Source organism: Perca fluviatilis, chromosome 9 (assembly GCF_010015445.1).
Source record: "Perca fluviatilis chromosome 9, GENO_Pfluv_1.0, whole genome shotgun sequence".
Taxonomy (NCBI): domain Eukaryota; kingdom Metazoa; phylum Chordata; class Actinopteri; order Perciformes; family Percidae; genus Perca; species Perca fluviatilis.
Genome location: NC_053120.1, coordinates 31,115,464 through 31,133,216, shown reverse-complemented (window position 1 = coordinate 31,133,216; position 17,753 = coordinate 31,115,464). Strand labels below are relative to the sequence as shown.

General features: G+C 39.1%; 1 protein-coding gene and 1 long non-coding RNA gene across 3 annotated transcripts in view; one reads left to right on the top strand and one right to left on the bottom strand.

The window, feature by feature from the left end:
- The window catches only part of slc1a7b (solute carrier family 1 member 7b), a 206,947-nt gene that overhangs the window by 169,611 nt on the left and 19,583 nt on the right, over positions 1-17,753 (bottom strand). The window lies entirely within an intron of this gene.
- LOC120566115 lies at positions 10,194-15,671 on the top strand. 2 transcript variants are annotated; one of them, XR_005640336.1, is made up of 4 exons: positions 10,194-10,295; positions 12,212-12,336; positions 12,783-12,867; positions 15,543-15,671. It is a non-coding gene; the product is annotated as an uncharacterized LOC120566115 (long non-coding RNA). The 2 variants fall into 2 exon arrangements; XR_005640335.1 differs by having other exon boundaries at positions 10,220-12,336.

The following is a 17,753-nucleotide window of genomic DNA, read 5'->3' as shown; positions in this document are numbered from 1 at the left end:
AATATCGGTTTCTACCGTTTCTGCCTGTAGAACAGGTAGCGGGGTTATTGATAAGTATTGACTCTTTAATCATGGAGGTTTTATTGTAGGCTACCTACTTACAGTAAGAAGTGTAGCGTTAGTTCATCTGTGCCATCGGCGGTAAATAATCCTCGGTAACGTTTCCAGTCAGTACAGGTGCTGCGTGAAGTAACGCACACACCAGTGACTGTGGCTGCAACCAGCCCGACATACGTTTTTACTGGCCCCGGGCCATCGGGCCATTGTTTATGTCGAGCCTGGTCGTCTACGATAACGGGAGGTCCTCCAGTATGTGCTCATGCTTCCATGGCGGTTTCAGTTGTGGTGTTTTTCGTTTTCCTCCTCCTTTTAGCAACAAACAAGCGCTGAAATAGAGCCCTGTACGCGGAGCGTGCGTAATGCAATCTAGGAGCAGTGATTCGCCAAACCTCCCTTATTGCAGTTGCACACATTTCTTCTAATTTTATTTTTTAGTAACGAGTAACGAAGATGCTTAGTGGAAATATAACGGAGTAAAAGTATACATTTTATCTAGTAAATGTAGTGGAGTAAAAGTGAAAGTTGACATAAATTTAAATAGCGAAGTAAAGTACAGATACGTGAAATTTCTACTTAAGTACAGTAACGAAGTATTTGTACTCCGTTACATTACAACACTGGATACATATATATATATATATATATATATATGTATATATATATATATATATATATATACACACACAGAGGTGTCAAAAGTATTCCCATTCATTACTCAAGTAGAAGTATAGATACTATGGTTTGAAAAGACTTCTGTAGAAGTTGAAGTATCAACTCAAGCTTTTCACTCAAGTAAAAGTGTAAAAGTACTGGTTTCAAAACTACTAAAAGTATAAAAGTAAAAGTAATGCAAGGGAGAAAAAAATGCCATTAAAGGGATACTTCACCGATTTAGCATTCAGCTTTGTATCAGTAGAAACCCGATAGTTTACGGATCCTGCTTGCAAGTGTCCGCTCATTTAGACCAAAAACTGGACTACATCCAACTTCAACGACACTCCCAACGTGAGTTCAGAGACTTTGTGTTTTTGTTGTGGAAACATGCCTGAATAGTGTAACGGACTGTCCAGCTACCAGGCCTGCTAGCCCTCCGAGCTAGAGATGCTCTGTCGCCGGGTAAAAGAGGTGGGCTGTGTTAACACCGAGTGGTGCAGAAATGTGGTGATTTGTATCCATTTAACTGCTAACTGCTGGTGGAGTTTGTGACTGTTAAATGCCGACCATTCTACATTACACACTAATTCACGGCTGTGTTTATGCTCTGTGTTTACAGCCCACCAAGCGCTAATGCTAGTATGCGTTAGCTGAACTTTACGGAGCCTATAAAGTGTGTGTACTAAATGTAGCCTGTTTCGTATGTCGTTTTTATATAATGTCGTTTTTATATATGTTAAATGTGTAACACCACTTGAGTCACGATGAAACGTTGTTTCGTGTATATGGTTGAAATGACAATAAAACACGCTTGAGTTGAGTTGAATGCCTCTGTCGGTCTGTCAAGCGGTAGGCGTGGCTTGGGAGTGGACTCAAAGCAACGAAGCAGCTGCATTCTGGGATTTGGTGTTTTTCATCCATATAAGACCAAAACACATTTTCTGGCTTTTCTCGGCCTAGAAGGCACCAATTTCAATTTTTTTTTCACATTTCTACTACATAAGTGACCCAATTTAAAGATATATTCAGCTTTCCAGCGGTGAAATATTCCTTTAAGGACAAAAGCTAGGTTGCCCCACAGGGGCCTACAGTGCACTACCCCACCTCCACAAAAAAAAAGGAGCACCTTATTCCATTGTATTTGTCTGTTCTGTATGTTCAAAAATATAACAATAAAACGTTGATCTAAAAAATTAATAAAAAGGAGCACAAGGCGACATTAAAAAATGGCTTGTGTAATGCTAAGGCCACAGGGTCAAAGTTAATGATTTATTAAAACTGTATTAACAATAACTTATAACAATAACTTATTTCTGGCTGAGTCTGTGTTTTTCAGACAACGGCAGCTACAGTCTGGTGTTACAATCCTCTCCAGTGAAATACAGACACACTTTTACACCGTTTAGCTCTCAGCATTTTAACCGTGTTTACTCCAGCTGCTAGCTAACTGCGGCTAACGTTACCTGCTGTCGAGTGTAGCTAGTGTTAACTAGCGTCCCGTGCGGCGATGATTCAGTTCCCTCTAACGTCTGTTTTCGGAGCATCAGCGAGAAGCGCAGGCATTTAAGTGGCACCTAAATAAGGCCGGAATGAAAACAAGCCAAACTGAAATAGGAGTAACGGCTATTTTTAGGAGTAGAAAGTACAGATAACTGCGTGAAAATGTAAGGAGTAGAAGTAAAAAGTCTGCTGTAAAATAATTACTCCAGTAAAGTATAGATACCCCAAATTTCTACTTAAGGTAACGAAGTATTTGTACTTCGTTACTTGACACCTTTGTATATATATTAATTATACTTCAGTCTATTATATGAAGCTAAAACTGTCTGGATTGCTAACTGTTTACTTACTGGCCATTAACTAGCTACTACTATAACTTATGGGGACGTGTTTCAGAGGGAAAGAGAGAGAGCGGCTTACTTTACATTGCCAACGTTTTTGCTAGCGTATAAATCAGGATAATATTTAGACAACAACATGTTTCACGTTGCCATTTAACGTATTTTAGTTAGATTGCCTGATAACTAAAAAGTATAATCGTCACTATCAGACTTAACGTTACTTCTGACTAGCTAGCCATTATGGAAGCGTTAGCTAAAAAGATTAGGCTGACTTCATTACTTACCTTTCCTTGTGGGATTTGAAGTGTCTGATGAAATTCGACGTGGTGGTGGTTTTGTCGGAAATCTTTGCATTGCAGACCTTGCAAACTGCCGTTCGTTTCTTCTTTGCCTGGTCAGATTCGTAATCCTTATAGCCAAACTTTATTATTTTCGGTGCAGAAGGATCCATGACGTTAGTTACAAGCCTTAGCGACGTTTTGTTTACTGCAGGTGTCTGTCGCGTTACTTGGTAATCAACGGGTTCCCGCGCATGCAACAGCACCCAATCAGATTTTCTCATCTGTATATGGATTTTCTAAAATCGTAAAGTTAACTCCCCCTCAATATCAGAAATAAACAGAAAGTCAAGTCATTTGAAGTCATTTGACTCAAGTCTAAGTCAAGTCTCAAGTCAGGAATATCAAGTCAAAGTCAAGTCGAGTCTTTTATGAATGTTAATCAAGCAAGTCTCAAGTCCTAAAATTTGCGACTCGAGTCTAACTCGAGTCAAGTCATGTGACTCGAGTCCCCCATGTCTGTGTCTTATAAACCTAACAACGATGTCCGATTTCAAGTTAATATTTGTGAAGACTAGCTAGCTGTTTCGTTAGCTGTGACTGTCCCTTCAATCCTAGCTACAAACCACGGATAGTTAGCTTCCTTTTTGCCTTAATTCGAGTATATTTACAGTTTGAATTTCATCACGCCACTTACACAACATCTAACTATATGTCTTATAAACCTAACAACGATGTCCGATTTCAAGTTAATATTTGTGAAGACTAGCTAGCTGTTTCGTTAGCTGTGACTGTCCCTTCAATCCTAGCTACAAATCACGGATAGTTAGCTTCCTTTTTGCCTTAATTCGAGTATATTTACAGTTTGAATTTCGTCACGCCACTTACACAACATCTAACTAAATGTCTTATAAACCTAACAACGGTGTCCGATTTCAAGTTAATGAATTTTTGTGAATTCCAGAGGAATTCTAAGAGGAGGCTAGCTAGCTAGCTCTCATTGATAGAGCTCCATCCAGCCGCAGGCTCTATCAATGAGACTCGCAGACAAGCGGCGTTTATTTCCCCAATCGTTTGTTTAAATAACTCAACACATTATAATTACACACATTAAAATAGTAACTGGAACCTGTGGTAAGAGAATGCTGGCGTAACAAGCTCGCTGACCGCGCTTTCACTCACATACACCGGGCATTTAGCTAGCAGGAAGATGGGAGTTGGAGGCCCTGGAGCTCTGTCAGAGCAGCGGCGTTTCGTAGCCCAAAACGGTGACTTTGCACGGGTATGGAGTGCTGTGGGTTGCCAGCCGTGACTGAGCTCCATCTACCTCACAGCAGGCCGAGGTCTGTGAAGGAAGGCAGGCCAGGCGGCGAGGCAGCTACACAGGCAGCACCAGCCTCTGAACTCCGACACACAGTCGGACAAAATTTGCAATTAGACATCAATTTTCGTAAAACGGCCCATATTTGACCTCTACATAGTTGATTTATCGCATAAAAAAGTCTCAGAAGTGAATTTAATGGTAAAATAGCATATGAACAATGTATACAATTTCTGAGATCTGCACGACCTAGATTCAGAAGACTAACTGATCTCAGGTCAGTTGTGTAACCTATGCAAATGTTGGGGCGTGACAAAGAGAGAGACTAGAGCCAAATGAGGAGGAGCCGCAATAGTTGACATCAACTATGAGGCTTATTGAGATTCGCCCGTTTTCAGAGGCAGTTTCAAAAAGTGAGATTTGCAGAGAAAAGAGGTGTCAATGGGATTTAGAGGTTCTATGTATGTCCTAGTTACCCACTAAACTGTCATTATTCAACTATGACAAGGTAAAATCAGTTTTGCATTCTATCACCCCTTTAAAGGAATCGCTCTAAGCTGGTTTAAGTCCAATTTCTCTGATCAATCTCAATTTGTTACTATTAATGATAAATCCTCCAAGTACGCTAAAGTTAGCCATGGCGTTCCACAAGGCTCAGTGCTTGGACCAATTCTATTCTCCTTATATATGCTTCCTCTTGGTAATATTATTAAGAAACACTCAATTAACTTTCACTGTTATGCGGATGACACCCAATTATACTTGTCAATCAAACCAGACGAAACCAGTCAGCTAGCTAAACTTCAAGCGTGCATTAAAGATATAAAATCCTGGATGACCGATAATTTTCTGATGTTAAACTCTAACAAAACTGAAGTTATTGTGCTGGGCCCTAAACACCTCCGAACCTCATTATCTAAAGACATAGCTACTCTGGATGGTATTGCCCTGGCCTCCAGCACTACTGTCAGAAATCTAGGGGTTATTTTTGATCAGGATATATCCTTTAACGCCCATCTAAAACAAACAGCCTTTTTTCATCTTCGTAACATTGCCAAAATTAGGAATATCCGGTCTCAAAACGACGCTGAAAAACTAGTCCATGCATTCGTTACTTCCAGGCTGGACTATTGTAATTCCCTACTGTCAGGTTGCTCAAATAAGTCCCTTAAGTCTCTCCAGCTGTCTCCAGAATGCTGCAGCGCGTGTTCTCACAAGAACTAAGAAAAGAGATCATATTTCTCCTGTATGAGCTTCTCTGTATTGGCTTCCTGTAAAATCCAGGATTTAATTTAAAGGGATACTTCACCGATTTAGCATTCAGCTTTGTATCAGTAGAAACACGGTAGTATTTGTGAATGACCGAGACGAGAGATCTCTGCATTGGGGGTCTGGAAAAAATCTTCCGATGACGTAAAATGACGATTTTTGCATCATCGGAAGATTTTTTGGCCAGAGGCAAAGGACTACAGCCAGTAGTAGGAGCTACTTCCGCATGTTTTAAACCCGCCCACAGGGGGTTGGACTGCCGAGTCTGGCCGAGGTATTCCAAATGAAAACGACTGTCAGCCATCTTGAAGCTTCGCTAAACAGGCTCTCTGTTTTCAGCAGCAAACATTTACAACAATTATGTGCATTCAAACTACAGTGTGTACCACTGGGATACATTGGTACAGATCGGAGAATATGCAGGAAACGTTATTACAGACGGAATACTCGGCACACTACGCGAGCTTCGCCTGCACGGAGACCAGCAGTGTCGCTCGCTGCCGCTAGCCGGCTAGGGGACATCCTCATCGGCTAGGTGGAAAGCTAACGCTAGCCGGCCACCTGTCCCATCAATCCTGCTTGCAAGTGTCCGCTCATTAAACAACAAACTGGACTACATCCACCTTCAACGAAACTCCCGCGAGTTCAGAGACTGCTGTTTTTGTTGTTGTGGAAACATGCTGAATAGTGTACCGGACTGTCCAGCTACCAGGCCTGCTAGCTCTCCGAGCTAGAGATGCTCTGTCGCCGGGTAAAAGAGGTGGGCTGTGTTAACACGGAGTGGTGCAGAAATGTGGTGATTTGTATCCATTTAACTGCTAACTGCTGGTGGAGTTTGACTGTTAAATGCCGACCATTCTACATTCCACGCTAATTCACGGCTGTGTTATACTCAGTGTTTATAGCCCACCAAGCGCTAATGCTAGTATGCGTTAGCTGAACTTCACGGAGCATATAATGTGTGTGCACTAAATGTAGCCTGTTTTGTATGTCGTTTTTATATAATGTCGTTTTTATATATTTTAAATGTGTAACACCACTTCAGTCACGATGAAACGTTGTTTTGTGTATATGGTTGAAATGACAATAAAACACGCTTGAGTTGAGTTGAATGCCTCTGTCTGTCTGTCAAGCTGTAGGCGTGGCTTGGGAGTGGACTCAAAGCAGCGAAGCAGGTGCATTCTGGGATTTGGTGTCTTTCATCCATATAAGCCAAAAACACATTTTATGGCTTTTCTCGGCCTAGAAGGCACCAATTTCAATTTTTTTTCTTCACATTTCTACTACATAAGTGACCCAATTTAAAGATATATTCAGCTTTCCAGCGGTGAAATATTCCTTTATAATTCTTCTCCTGACCTACAAAGCTCTAAATGGTCAAGCACCATCATATCTAGAAGAGCTCCTAATACCTTATTGTCCCACTAGAACACTGCGCTCCCAGAATGCAGAGTTACTTGTGGTACATAGAGTTTCTAAAAGCAGAATGGGAGCCAGAGCCTTCAGTTATCAGGCTCCTCTCCTATGGAACCAGCTCCCAATCTGGGTTCGGGGGGCAGAAACTGTCACCACATTTAAGAATGAACTTAAAACTCTCCTATTTGATAAAGCTTATAGTTAGGGAGTGAGGAGTTGCAGCGTCCGCCTAACCCGGCCCACCTGCTTCTCTTCATAGTCGTCAGATTAATAATATCACAAAAGTGTGGGAGGCAGGCCAGCACAGCCCGATCCGGCAGGGGAGAGTTCCAAGCCCGAACAGGCTACCTCTCCTTTTGAACTGCCTCTCTTAGTTACGCTGTTATAGTTCTAGACTGCCGGGGGAATTCCTTCCTTTGACACACTGAGCTTCTCTCTCCTCTCCCTTTATATTACCATTTGTGTGCATCCCGTCCCAGAAATGCTTGATAGTAATCCTAGCTTCTGGGGAGTCTACTCAGCACCCTGATATGACATGAACTACTACGACTACCATTTGAAGTCACTGTTCCATTATTAATGTGACTATTATTGCCACTGTTCATCACATCCCCAACCGGCACCGTCAGACACCGCCTACCAAGAGCCTGGGTCTGTCCGAGGTTTCTTCCCAAGAGGTAGTTTTTCCTCGCCACTGTCGCACTGCTTGCTCTTGAGGGAATTACTGTAATTGTTGGGGCTTTGTAAATTATAGAGTGTGGTCTAGACCTACTCTATCTGTAAAGTTTCTCGAGATAACTCGTGTTATGATTTGATACCATAAATAAAATTGAATTGAATTGAATTGAATTAAGCCCTGACTATTAAAAACAGTTAATTAAGGTGTCTATTATATCATTAGTAAATGCAATAATAAGCCTTGACTAACTGTTAATAACAGTTAAATAATGTGTCTATTTAACCATAGTTAATGCAGTAACAAGCCTTGACTAACTGTTTATAAAAGTTAACGTCCAGGAACCTGATGCCATTTTTACAATTCCTTTTCTGTCTGGTTTTATTTTCTAAAAAAACTTGTAAAAAACAGCAACCCTGTTGTCTATAGTCAATCAATGTACATCAGGAAAAATTGGGCTATTAGAATATTTGAGCTGTAGTGAGGTCAATTGAATGTAAAAAAAGGTTGTATGACCTTAAAAACAAATAAATAAATAAAACGGAAAATGAATCTCACAGATATTTATTGATATCATACACACAACAATAAATGCTAAGCCAATCTCCTGTCTAAATCAGTTCCCATATGTCTTGGGTGTCAAACTGTGAAGAAATAAATATTATAACTTATACAGTTGACAAAATATATAATTGTTTTCAAAAAAAGTCCAGACGCTTTTGCCAATAATCAAAATAATAATGTCAAATGTATTGATATCACACACACAGCAAGCATTTGTGTTGTCTGAAACAGTTATCCTATATATCTGGAGTCATCCAGTGCAAAAATAAACATAATGAACATTATAACTCATATAAATGACAAACTATTTACTAACCATTTCTTCAAAAAAAGGCCCAAATGTATCCCAAATATCTAAACAGTGAAGACAACGAAGACAACAAAGACACCCCCATGATGGCTAACTCGTTAGCTTTTCGCTGGAAAAAACGGTAAGAAGATCGATAAAAGTTTCATTGAATAATCTAAATATTAATCGGAGGTGCTGTGTGACGTCGTGGACGATCCTGTAGGGCTCTGAGGGTTTTAACTAAGGTGTCTATTGTACTATTAGCTAATGCAGTAACAATCCTCGACTAACTTTTAATCACAGTTAACTAAGGTGTATATTTTAACATTAGGAAATGTACTAAAAAGCCTAAACTGGAAATAAAAGCTAACTAAAGTGTCTAAGTAAACCCTTAGTTGATGTTGATGAAGGTATTTCCTAATATTACAGGTGGTTGATAAAGATGTTTGATAGCATGTATGTCTTAAGGTTCATGGCCAAGCCATGTCATTATGAGAAAACTTTTTTTATTGTTTATTTACGGGTTATGGTTGTCCACATACCTTTGTCCACTATATTTGTCCATCCTCCAACATATGACTTACTTTTGATAGAGGGTGAGATCAGGGAAAAGAGGTTTACTTCTTCCTTTGTCTTCATGTAGACATTAAAACCCAACCTATATAAATTATTGTGCATGCTATATAAGCATTACTTAACCTTAAATGTTCACTTAATTCATGTGTAACAATACTGAATAAGCCTTACTAAACCATAACTAAACAGTTGTTAATGCTCTTTGGTAGACTTATTGTAAAGTAGAGAACATATGCACCTTAATAACACTTAACTAATGTGTAACAATACTGAATAAGCCTTACTAAACCATCACTAAACAGTTATTAATGCTCTTTGGTAGACTTATTGTAAAGTAGAGAACATATGCACCTTAACTAACACCTAATTAATGTGTAACAATACTGAATAAGCCTTACTAAACCATCACTAAACAGTTATTAATGCTCTTTGGTAGACTTATTGTAAAGTAGAGAACATATGCACCTTAACTAACACTTAATTAATGTGTAACAATACTGAATAAGCCTTACTAAACCATCACTTAACTATTGTAAAGTTGTGAACATATGCAACTTAATTAACACTTAATTTAGTATTTAACAATACTGAACAAGCCTTACTAAACCATAAATAAACAGTTATTAATGCTCTTCGGTAGACTTATTGTAAAGTAGAGAACATATGCACCTTAACTAACATTTAATTAAGTATTTAACAATACTGAATAAACCTTACTAAACCAAAACTAAACAGTTATTAATGCTCTTTGGTAGACTTATTGTAAAGTAGAGAACATATGTGTGATGGTTGGGGTCGGCTGGCTGTGAGTTTTTGTTCATTTTCTCTAGCTGTTAGTGTTTTTTTTGTTGGCTCTGTCTCTCTCTTCCTGTGTCTCTTTTGCTTTCCCTCCTCCCCTCCTGTCTACTGCTTGCCAGCTGACAACACACACCTGCTGCCAATCCACCATCACCGCTCTCCAACCACGCACACCTGCCAGCCATCTACAATCAAGCTCAGTACTTCAACCCCGGCTCAACAGACCATCTCCGCTGAATTGTTGTCTCAGCTTCACCGGTGACACTCGCTACTAACCAGAAAGATACTTTGCACTTGCCTGTCCCTGTGTGTTTCCTTGTCTTACCCTTCTTTGTGTTTGTTTCTGCAGTGTTCATCTCCAAGCCTTCCATATACAGTAAGCTGGCCTCACCATTCAGTCCTCCTCCCATGGCACCCTGCTCCACCCTGCCTCTGTCTCCGCATCCAGCCAGCCCTTCCTCGGCTCCTCTGCTTGCCTACTCCAGTGTCTCCTCCTCGGGTCTTCGGCCCTGGATTCCCTGCGTTTACCCGAGCTCGCTTAACTAACACTTAAGTATTTAACAATACTGAACAAGCCTGACTAAACCATAACTAAACAGTTAGTAATGCTCTTTGGTAGACTTATTGTAAAGTTAAGTACATATGCACCTTAACTTACACTTGATAAATGCATAAGAGTGCTGAATAAGCATTACTAAACAATGATTCATAGTTTATTAATACTCTTTGACTTAAACATTCACACACCTTTTAAAAATTAGTGAAACATTGTCAATGTGAAATCAAATCTTCATGACTACCTTCTGTTATGCACACATATTCAAAATGTAAACAAGGTTTTCATTTGATTCTGAGTTTTTAACTAAGTCAGTTCTTATCTTTCTTTCCACTGAGACTCCGAGTATAACAGTTTAAGTCCTGTATGAAGATTACACTGGAAATTGTCCCGCTCTCGTCATTTTCACTGTCCTGTCTACTGGATAGTTTTCCTCTCTTGAAACCTAACAAACCAAGTGGGATATATTAATTTCTTTTAAATGCATGCAAAAGCTACGGATGCAAGAATTGTCGTTCACTAGATCAACATCAAATCTTTACACATATTGTACAAATGATAACAAAACATGATGGAGCAGCCTTAATGGTACACGCTCTACCTAGTGAGTGGTGAGCTACCTTGACGATCATGATTATCCATTATCTAGATACTGTCCAGAATATTAATGCATTGATGCATCTGACAGCCAGCAATCACAGCATTCAAATGTTTTGTTTGTATAGATCACAGTATACTATGGACCATAAATAATCATTATCATAGTGTAGCCTCCCTAGCTAAAAAGATGGTCTTCATGGTTGGATAGTTAATTCACTTTCTATGCAGAAATCAACCTAAATTAAAAGCCTAATACAATATTAAAATGATTCTCCTTTGAACCTACTGTCACATCCAACATACCGTAGTAATTGCATTTCTATCTCTCAAGTTACACCGTTTCATGTAACTAAACAGGGTCATTAGCCTGGTAATTAACTGCAGGCTAAAATATGTTGACATGCTAGCCTTACTTGCACATACTCATCTCCAAGTCCATAAAACTCTTAAACGGCATATCAAGTGACTGACAATACAAACGATAGAGTAAACACTGACAAACCTTATTCCTTTATCAACCAGATGATAAACAAGATAAGCATACACAAACCAGTAAGCACACGTTCTTTAGAACCGTTAGATTAAAAACAAAAAAAAGAGCCGTTAGATCAGGCTAACCTCGCACTAGCTGCCCTTTTTCACATTAATTTAAAATTAAAATATCTGTGCTCTAGCTAGTTATATGTACTAATCTGACTGAATCTGAATGTAAAGTTAACGTTAGCTATGTCAGTTGCAGTACAGGCCAGTAACGTTAGCTAACGTTAGGCTGCTAGATTGCTAGGCACTATCCTGCCCCAAATACGAGATAGATTCGGATTACAGGTGTGTAATTTGCATCATGCAACAAACTAATATGACAATAACATACCTGACTCTTTTCACTTGTTGATCAGGCTTATACACACAACTATTATTGTGGTATGATGTCCTTCATCTGTGCATTGCCTTCTCTCCCACCTCCTGCCCACGTTTTCTGATCTTTCACTATACATCATACCAACATAAAAACAGAAACACTATGTGAAAGCTACTATAAAAAAAATACTGCTCTTTTGTGAGGATGCAGTATTTTTAGTATTGCAAACTATCAGTGAGGTATGTTATTGTCATATTAGTTTGTTGCATGATGCAAATTACACACCTGTAATCCGAATCTATCTAGTATTTGGGGCAGGCGCAGTGCCACTCATGATTCTTATGTGTTGGCTCTATTTTTCAACCGCCTGTGTGGTCAAGGGTTCCTAGACTTTCTCTATCTATTACATTGTACTTGAATTATTAATTACCTCCTGTATATTAATCTCTTTCAGATAACAGGAAAGAGTTTGAAAACTGATTTGACGACCACTGCTGAATTGGCCTACTCAGAGGAAGAGGCACTAATGATTCCAGAAGAGGAAGCCAAAGAAGAACACCTACACAGACTTTGAAATGGGTAGGTAATAAACTATTATTAAATCATATCCATCTATTAACATTAATATTTTAACCCTTTGGAAGTTGTACTTAGGTTACATTTTGTATTCACATGTAACCCTAACGTGCAGTGAAGGAGAGACACCACATGTCCTTCCTGCTGCTGTCAGACTTTATAATCAACACTGCTCCAAGTAGACCACACGCACCCTATCTGACAATTTACTCATGTGCAACATCAGTGTACACGTTATTATGCAATATCAATAACTCCTCTGTGCAATACTGTGAATACCGTGTTATTAAACTTTCTGTCTGTATATTTAACTGTTTTAACTGCTTTATTCTTGCAATTTTTATTGATACATTTGTCATTGCGCTTGCAGTATCACTGAAAATGTCCTCCACTGTGGGATTAATTAAGGATCTTATCTTATTTAAAATTTTTATGTTTGTATTTTTCAGATCTCTCAATTGCCATGATGACCAAGATATTCAACGGGGAAATGTGGAAAATGTGGAAAGTCATTACTTTGCCAAATCATCTGTGGTAAGTTTACAAAAATCGTAATTGAAAATGGGAGTAGGAAGTAAAGGGAGGGCAGCATAAAATGACACCTTTGGTATCAAAAGTAAATACTTTTTAAATAATTGTGATTACTATGAAACCTTGATGTTAGCCCTTTTTAGAGAGAAAGTTATGGCATATTTTATGGGACGATGTTTAACATGCTATTTTAAGCTTTATTTAAAGATTTACAAAGTGATCTAAATACATATTGTCAGAATGGCACTTTAACAGCGGTTGAGGATAGATGGGATACAGCTACGGTGACGACAGTTAAGTTTAGGCACCAAAACGACTAGTTAAGTTCAGCGAAACAGATTTGAAGTAAGGTTTGAATTAAAACTCTAAAGGAACAAAACACCTGGGTGACTGTATAACAAATATATTAGTCTAGATTTTGCTGGATTTTTGTGTAACTTTTGGCCGTAGCTGAAGCCCTTCTACCGTAAACGGCTCACCTGTTGTGGACAGGGGCGCCGCCAGGAATTTTGGGCCCCATGACAAAAAATCTAATTGGGCCCCCTCTGCGCAGCTGTTGTCACCACATCTCTAGGACCTAACTGTCCCATCAAAAGCTTTACATAACTCTAATTAAAGGCTTGCAATTGTCTTGCTTCTTGTAGTTCAATACTAGTACTATCACAATATATTGCTGCTGGTGATTTGTACATGCATGCAAGCAGGGGTTAAATTGGAATAGGCTAGGCTCTCCCTAGGGGGGTCCGGGGGTATGCACCCCCGGGAAAAAAAATTTAAAAATAAACCGTTAAATGGCACTTTCTGGAGAGTTTTGTGCAAAGAAATAGAAATAGTCTTACATGATATGTGCAAAACTGCAAGGTTAAGAGTCTATATTTTGCGTTGTTGTAGTATCAACAGGTATTAGGGCATTAGGGACAAAATAGACATGCCATTTCAAACATCTTTCATTTATTGTCAGAAATATCATGTTTTCAAAAGCATCACTTTCATCATATTTTTTGTGACATATTTAGACTGCAAGCAGGCACATCCGGACACGAGTAGGCTTATGTGCTGGGGCTGAGCCCCGGCCCAATTTAACCCCTGCATGCAAGTCTAGTATGTATTTCACTATTTGATGCAAGATTGCCATATACTAATAAATAACACTACAGAACATTGACACAAATTACCTAGTTCTGTATCACCACCATTTGATTACATACATTAGAGGTGTGTGTGTGTGTGTGTGTGTGTGTGTGTGTGTGTGTGTGTGTGTGTGTGTGTGTGTGTGTGTGTGTGTGTGTGTGTGTGTGTGTGTGTGTGTGTGTGTGTGTGTGTGTGTGTGTGTGTGATAACTTGTCCTTCATGATGGGAATAATAAAGTCTGTATCTATAGATGTCATTCCATAACTCAATCTACATGAACGTATCAAACTGGATTATTTTAATATTGTCTGTATCTTACATGCAGGCTCAGGTAAGCTACTCACTGTTTACAACTGTCCAGCATCCAGTACAGACAGTAGGTTTTTTATTTTATTTCATAATGATCATTATGTGATAAAATAATTGTTATTTATGTGTTTGAATTTTTGTCCTTAACAAATATTTCATTTTCTTTTTTTGTAATGGTAAAAAGAGCAAGAGAGACAGAAATCCCCACAGACTCCCTGCAGTGATGCTAACTGGCATGTCGTTAAACACAACGTTGCTCACCTTCTTCACTGGGACAGGGAGGGGCACAGTTAGTGGGAGACTGGGGTGCTGCTGACACATCTGTTGTTAAGTCTGCTAAAAGGGGCAGGGACAATGATTGAATATGAATATCTTGCAAAACGTTTCCCTGCACTGATTAAATGTAGGCTAACACTAGTCTGTAGCTAGCTAGCTTATTTCACTATGGACATTAAGCCAACAGGTTAATACCACTCACAGACTAGAGGATACCCACCTTTCTTGGTGAAAAACTGGGTTACAGTTTGACACCCTTTCCTTTGTTTTTCCTCTCTTTTTCTCTTTCCTTTTTTGAAAACCAGATTTTGATATAACGTTACTTGGCAACATTGTGGTCACTGTAGTTCTAGCGCATCTACTGACTGTAACTAAACACCGTCGCTGAGTGCGCTAAGGCAGGACCAAACCATTTCATGCAGATACAGGGGGGTGGTCTGTCAATATGGATGTTTACTTTTTGGTCAATGGGGATATTTAACTTTTACTGCCAAAAACAAGTAAAACAAAGATCATTAGTTGTATTATTATATTTGAAATATATATACTTGAATGATGGTTTAATAATTTTATATTAGTTTTGACCTATTTTTTGGGGCCCCTGTCAGTCATGGGCCTTTGGAATTGTCCTAACTTTTCCCCCCTATACGGCGCCCCTGGTTGTGGATCTTGAACTTCATCCAAAATTAAACTGCACAGACTGCAGCCCCGCTCCTACTGACCAAATGGCCTTACTTCTGAGGAAAATTTAATGGAGAATTTAACTATGTTAATGACATTTGGCTTGCCATAGTCTACTTAATTAAACCGTTCTTCTATTCACATCTGCAAAAAAAATAACTCAACCACTTCTTTAAAAACAAAGGGAGAAGAAACAAAAAATAAAATAAAAAATCTTCCATGCATTAAAAGAGACTTCTTCGAATAACGCACAAAACCCAAATCTTTTGTTCTTGTCACAGCAGCAGCACCGAGGGATCCTACTTTCCTGAGTACGAAGCCGGCCATCAAGGACTTCCCCGACTGGCAACAGACTGGAGCAGAGGCTGTAGCAGGGACAGCATTTTTTTTTTTTTTTTTTTTTTTTTTTTTGCTACTGAAATAATTGACATTATGATAGACAGTGGACAATATAGTGTGACAATTAGTTTTTGTTCTCAAACATGTACACATACAGCTCACAAATGTGTAGTCAAAAGAGAGAAATACAGTATATTTCCTACAGATTAAGAAAAATAATGAATTCTCTAAATAAATGCATGTTATTCTTGGCTCAATTGTTCAGTGTCTTTGGGTTCAAATAACATTACCATGATCCCATAGGCATAACATTTTTTAGAAAGTGACGTTTTTTAAAACATCCTGTTGTGTGCACAAGCGCCTTTTTATTACCACGGGTTTACAGACACATCTCTAATAATTGGGTATCACCTGGAACACAGCCAATAATCGAGAAACACACCCACCAAAGAGAGAAAACATAACTTAAGCCGTTGCACAACGTTCCCAGGAAACGTGCGTGTCCCAGCTCTTTGTCTGAGGGGAAGCCCACATTCTCAGACTTTAAAAAACACTGATTTAAGCTTTTAATAGTGTTTTTGTACATTAGCCCTTAGTATAGACCACAGTAGGATGATTATTCCAAAAACAGATGTCAGGAAGATGTGCCTGAGACTGCATCTGTAAGATGTATAGCAGATGTTGGGACGATGTATATGAGCCTGCGTCTTTACGATGTATGACATACGTTAGAACGATGTATATGAGTGCATCTGTACGACGTATAACATACGTTAGAACAATGTATATGAGTGCATCTGGACGACGTATAACATACGTTAGAACGACGTATAGGAGTGCATCTGTACGATGTATGAAATACGTTGGAACGATGTGTGTGTGTGTGTGTGTATATATATATATATATATATATATATATATATATATATATATATATATTATACATACATACATACATACATCGCGGAGAGAGCGGCTACATGTAGCTGAAACGTAGAGCAGCGACGTCCCGGGGACGTCGTGCCAGTGAGCAAACGAGCAATCTACTACGTATCCCCGCCGTATTTTGATTACATCACCAATACATCGTGGCGACGTATGTGTGCTTACTGGGGATGCTTTCTTTGGCAGTATCAGCAGCACGTTGCCCGCAGCATCAGCCCGCTTATAATACTTCCGGTTTCGATCTTTTCAAAATGAAAGCGCTAGCTAGCAAGTTAGCTAGCTTTAGGTAACCAAAATGACCCTGTTCTCTGGCAGATTTTTCTGCGATTAACTTATGTTAGAGCTAACATAACAGCCAAGCTAGCTCTAAGTGACCCACATATTATTTCGTTTCACTCATTTAATAATCTATAGCAGTTTTTATTTTGAAAAGATCGAAACCGGAAGTATATATTTGTTCCCACAAGCGGGAAAATATTAGCAATAACCCGGTCGCGCACGGCCATGTAAACACCGGCAAAAACCCGAATATGCTCATATTCGGGTTTTTAAAAATCGAATATGCTACCTGTGTTACCCCTTTTCTAACCCGAAAGTTTGGTCATGTAAACGCGTATTGGCATATCCCCATCAAAAGGAACATTGATTTGTGTTCTGCGCATGTTCTATTCGCAAGGAATCTTGGTCTTTTGAGTAGAGGAACTTCTTGTATGCGCCAGAAAACATAGTTATAATAATAATTATATACTATAATAATATAGTTATATATATGTCAATGCAGAAAACCTGCGCCCAGTATACCGGAAGTAAACAAGAAGTAGATGTAAACATGGCGAGACGCAGCACAGCACCACACTTTTGGAGCGAGGAGGAAACCAATTTCTTTATTAGTGTGGTGAAAACCATGAATATAATGTCTTTTGTTGACGGCAGAAAGTACCGAGATAGTGAGATTTATAAGAAGGTGACCGAAAAGTTATTGCGTCTTAAGGTTGTCCGTAGGCTACGTCCAGACGCTAACCGTGCGTCACCGTTTACGTCGGGATATTGCCAATTGATTACAAATTCCATGTAGGAGTAACTCTCTCTGCTCACGCATGTAAACGGGTTATTCCGAATGTTTCAGAAACCCGAATAGTGACCTTAACCCAAAAATTGACAGCTTGTAAACGTAGTCATTGTAGCAGCTGAGAACTGGGAACACAGCA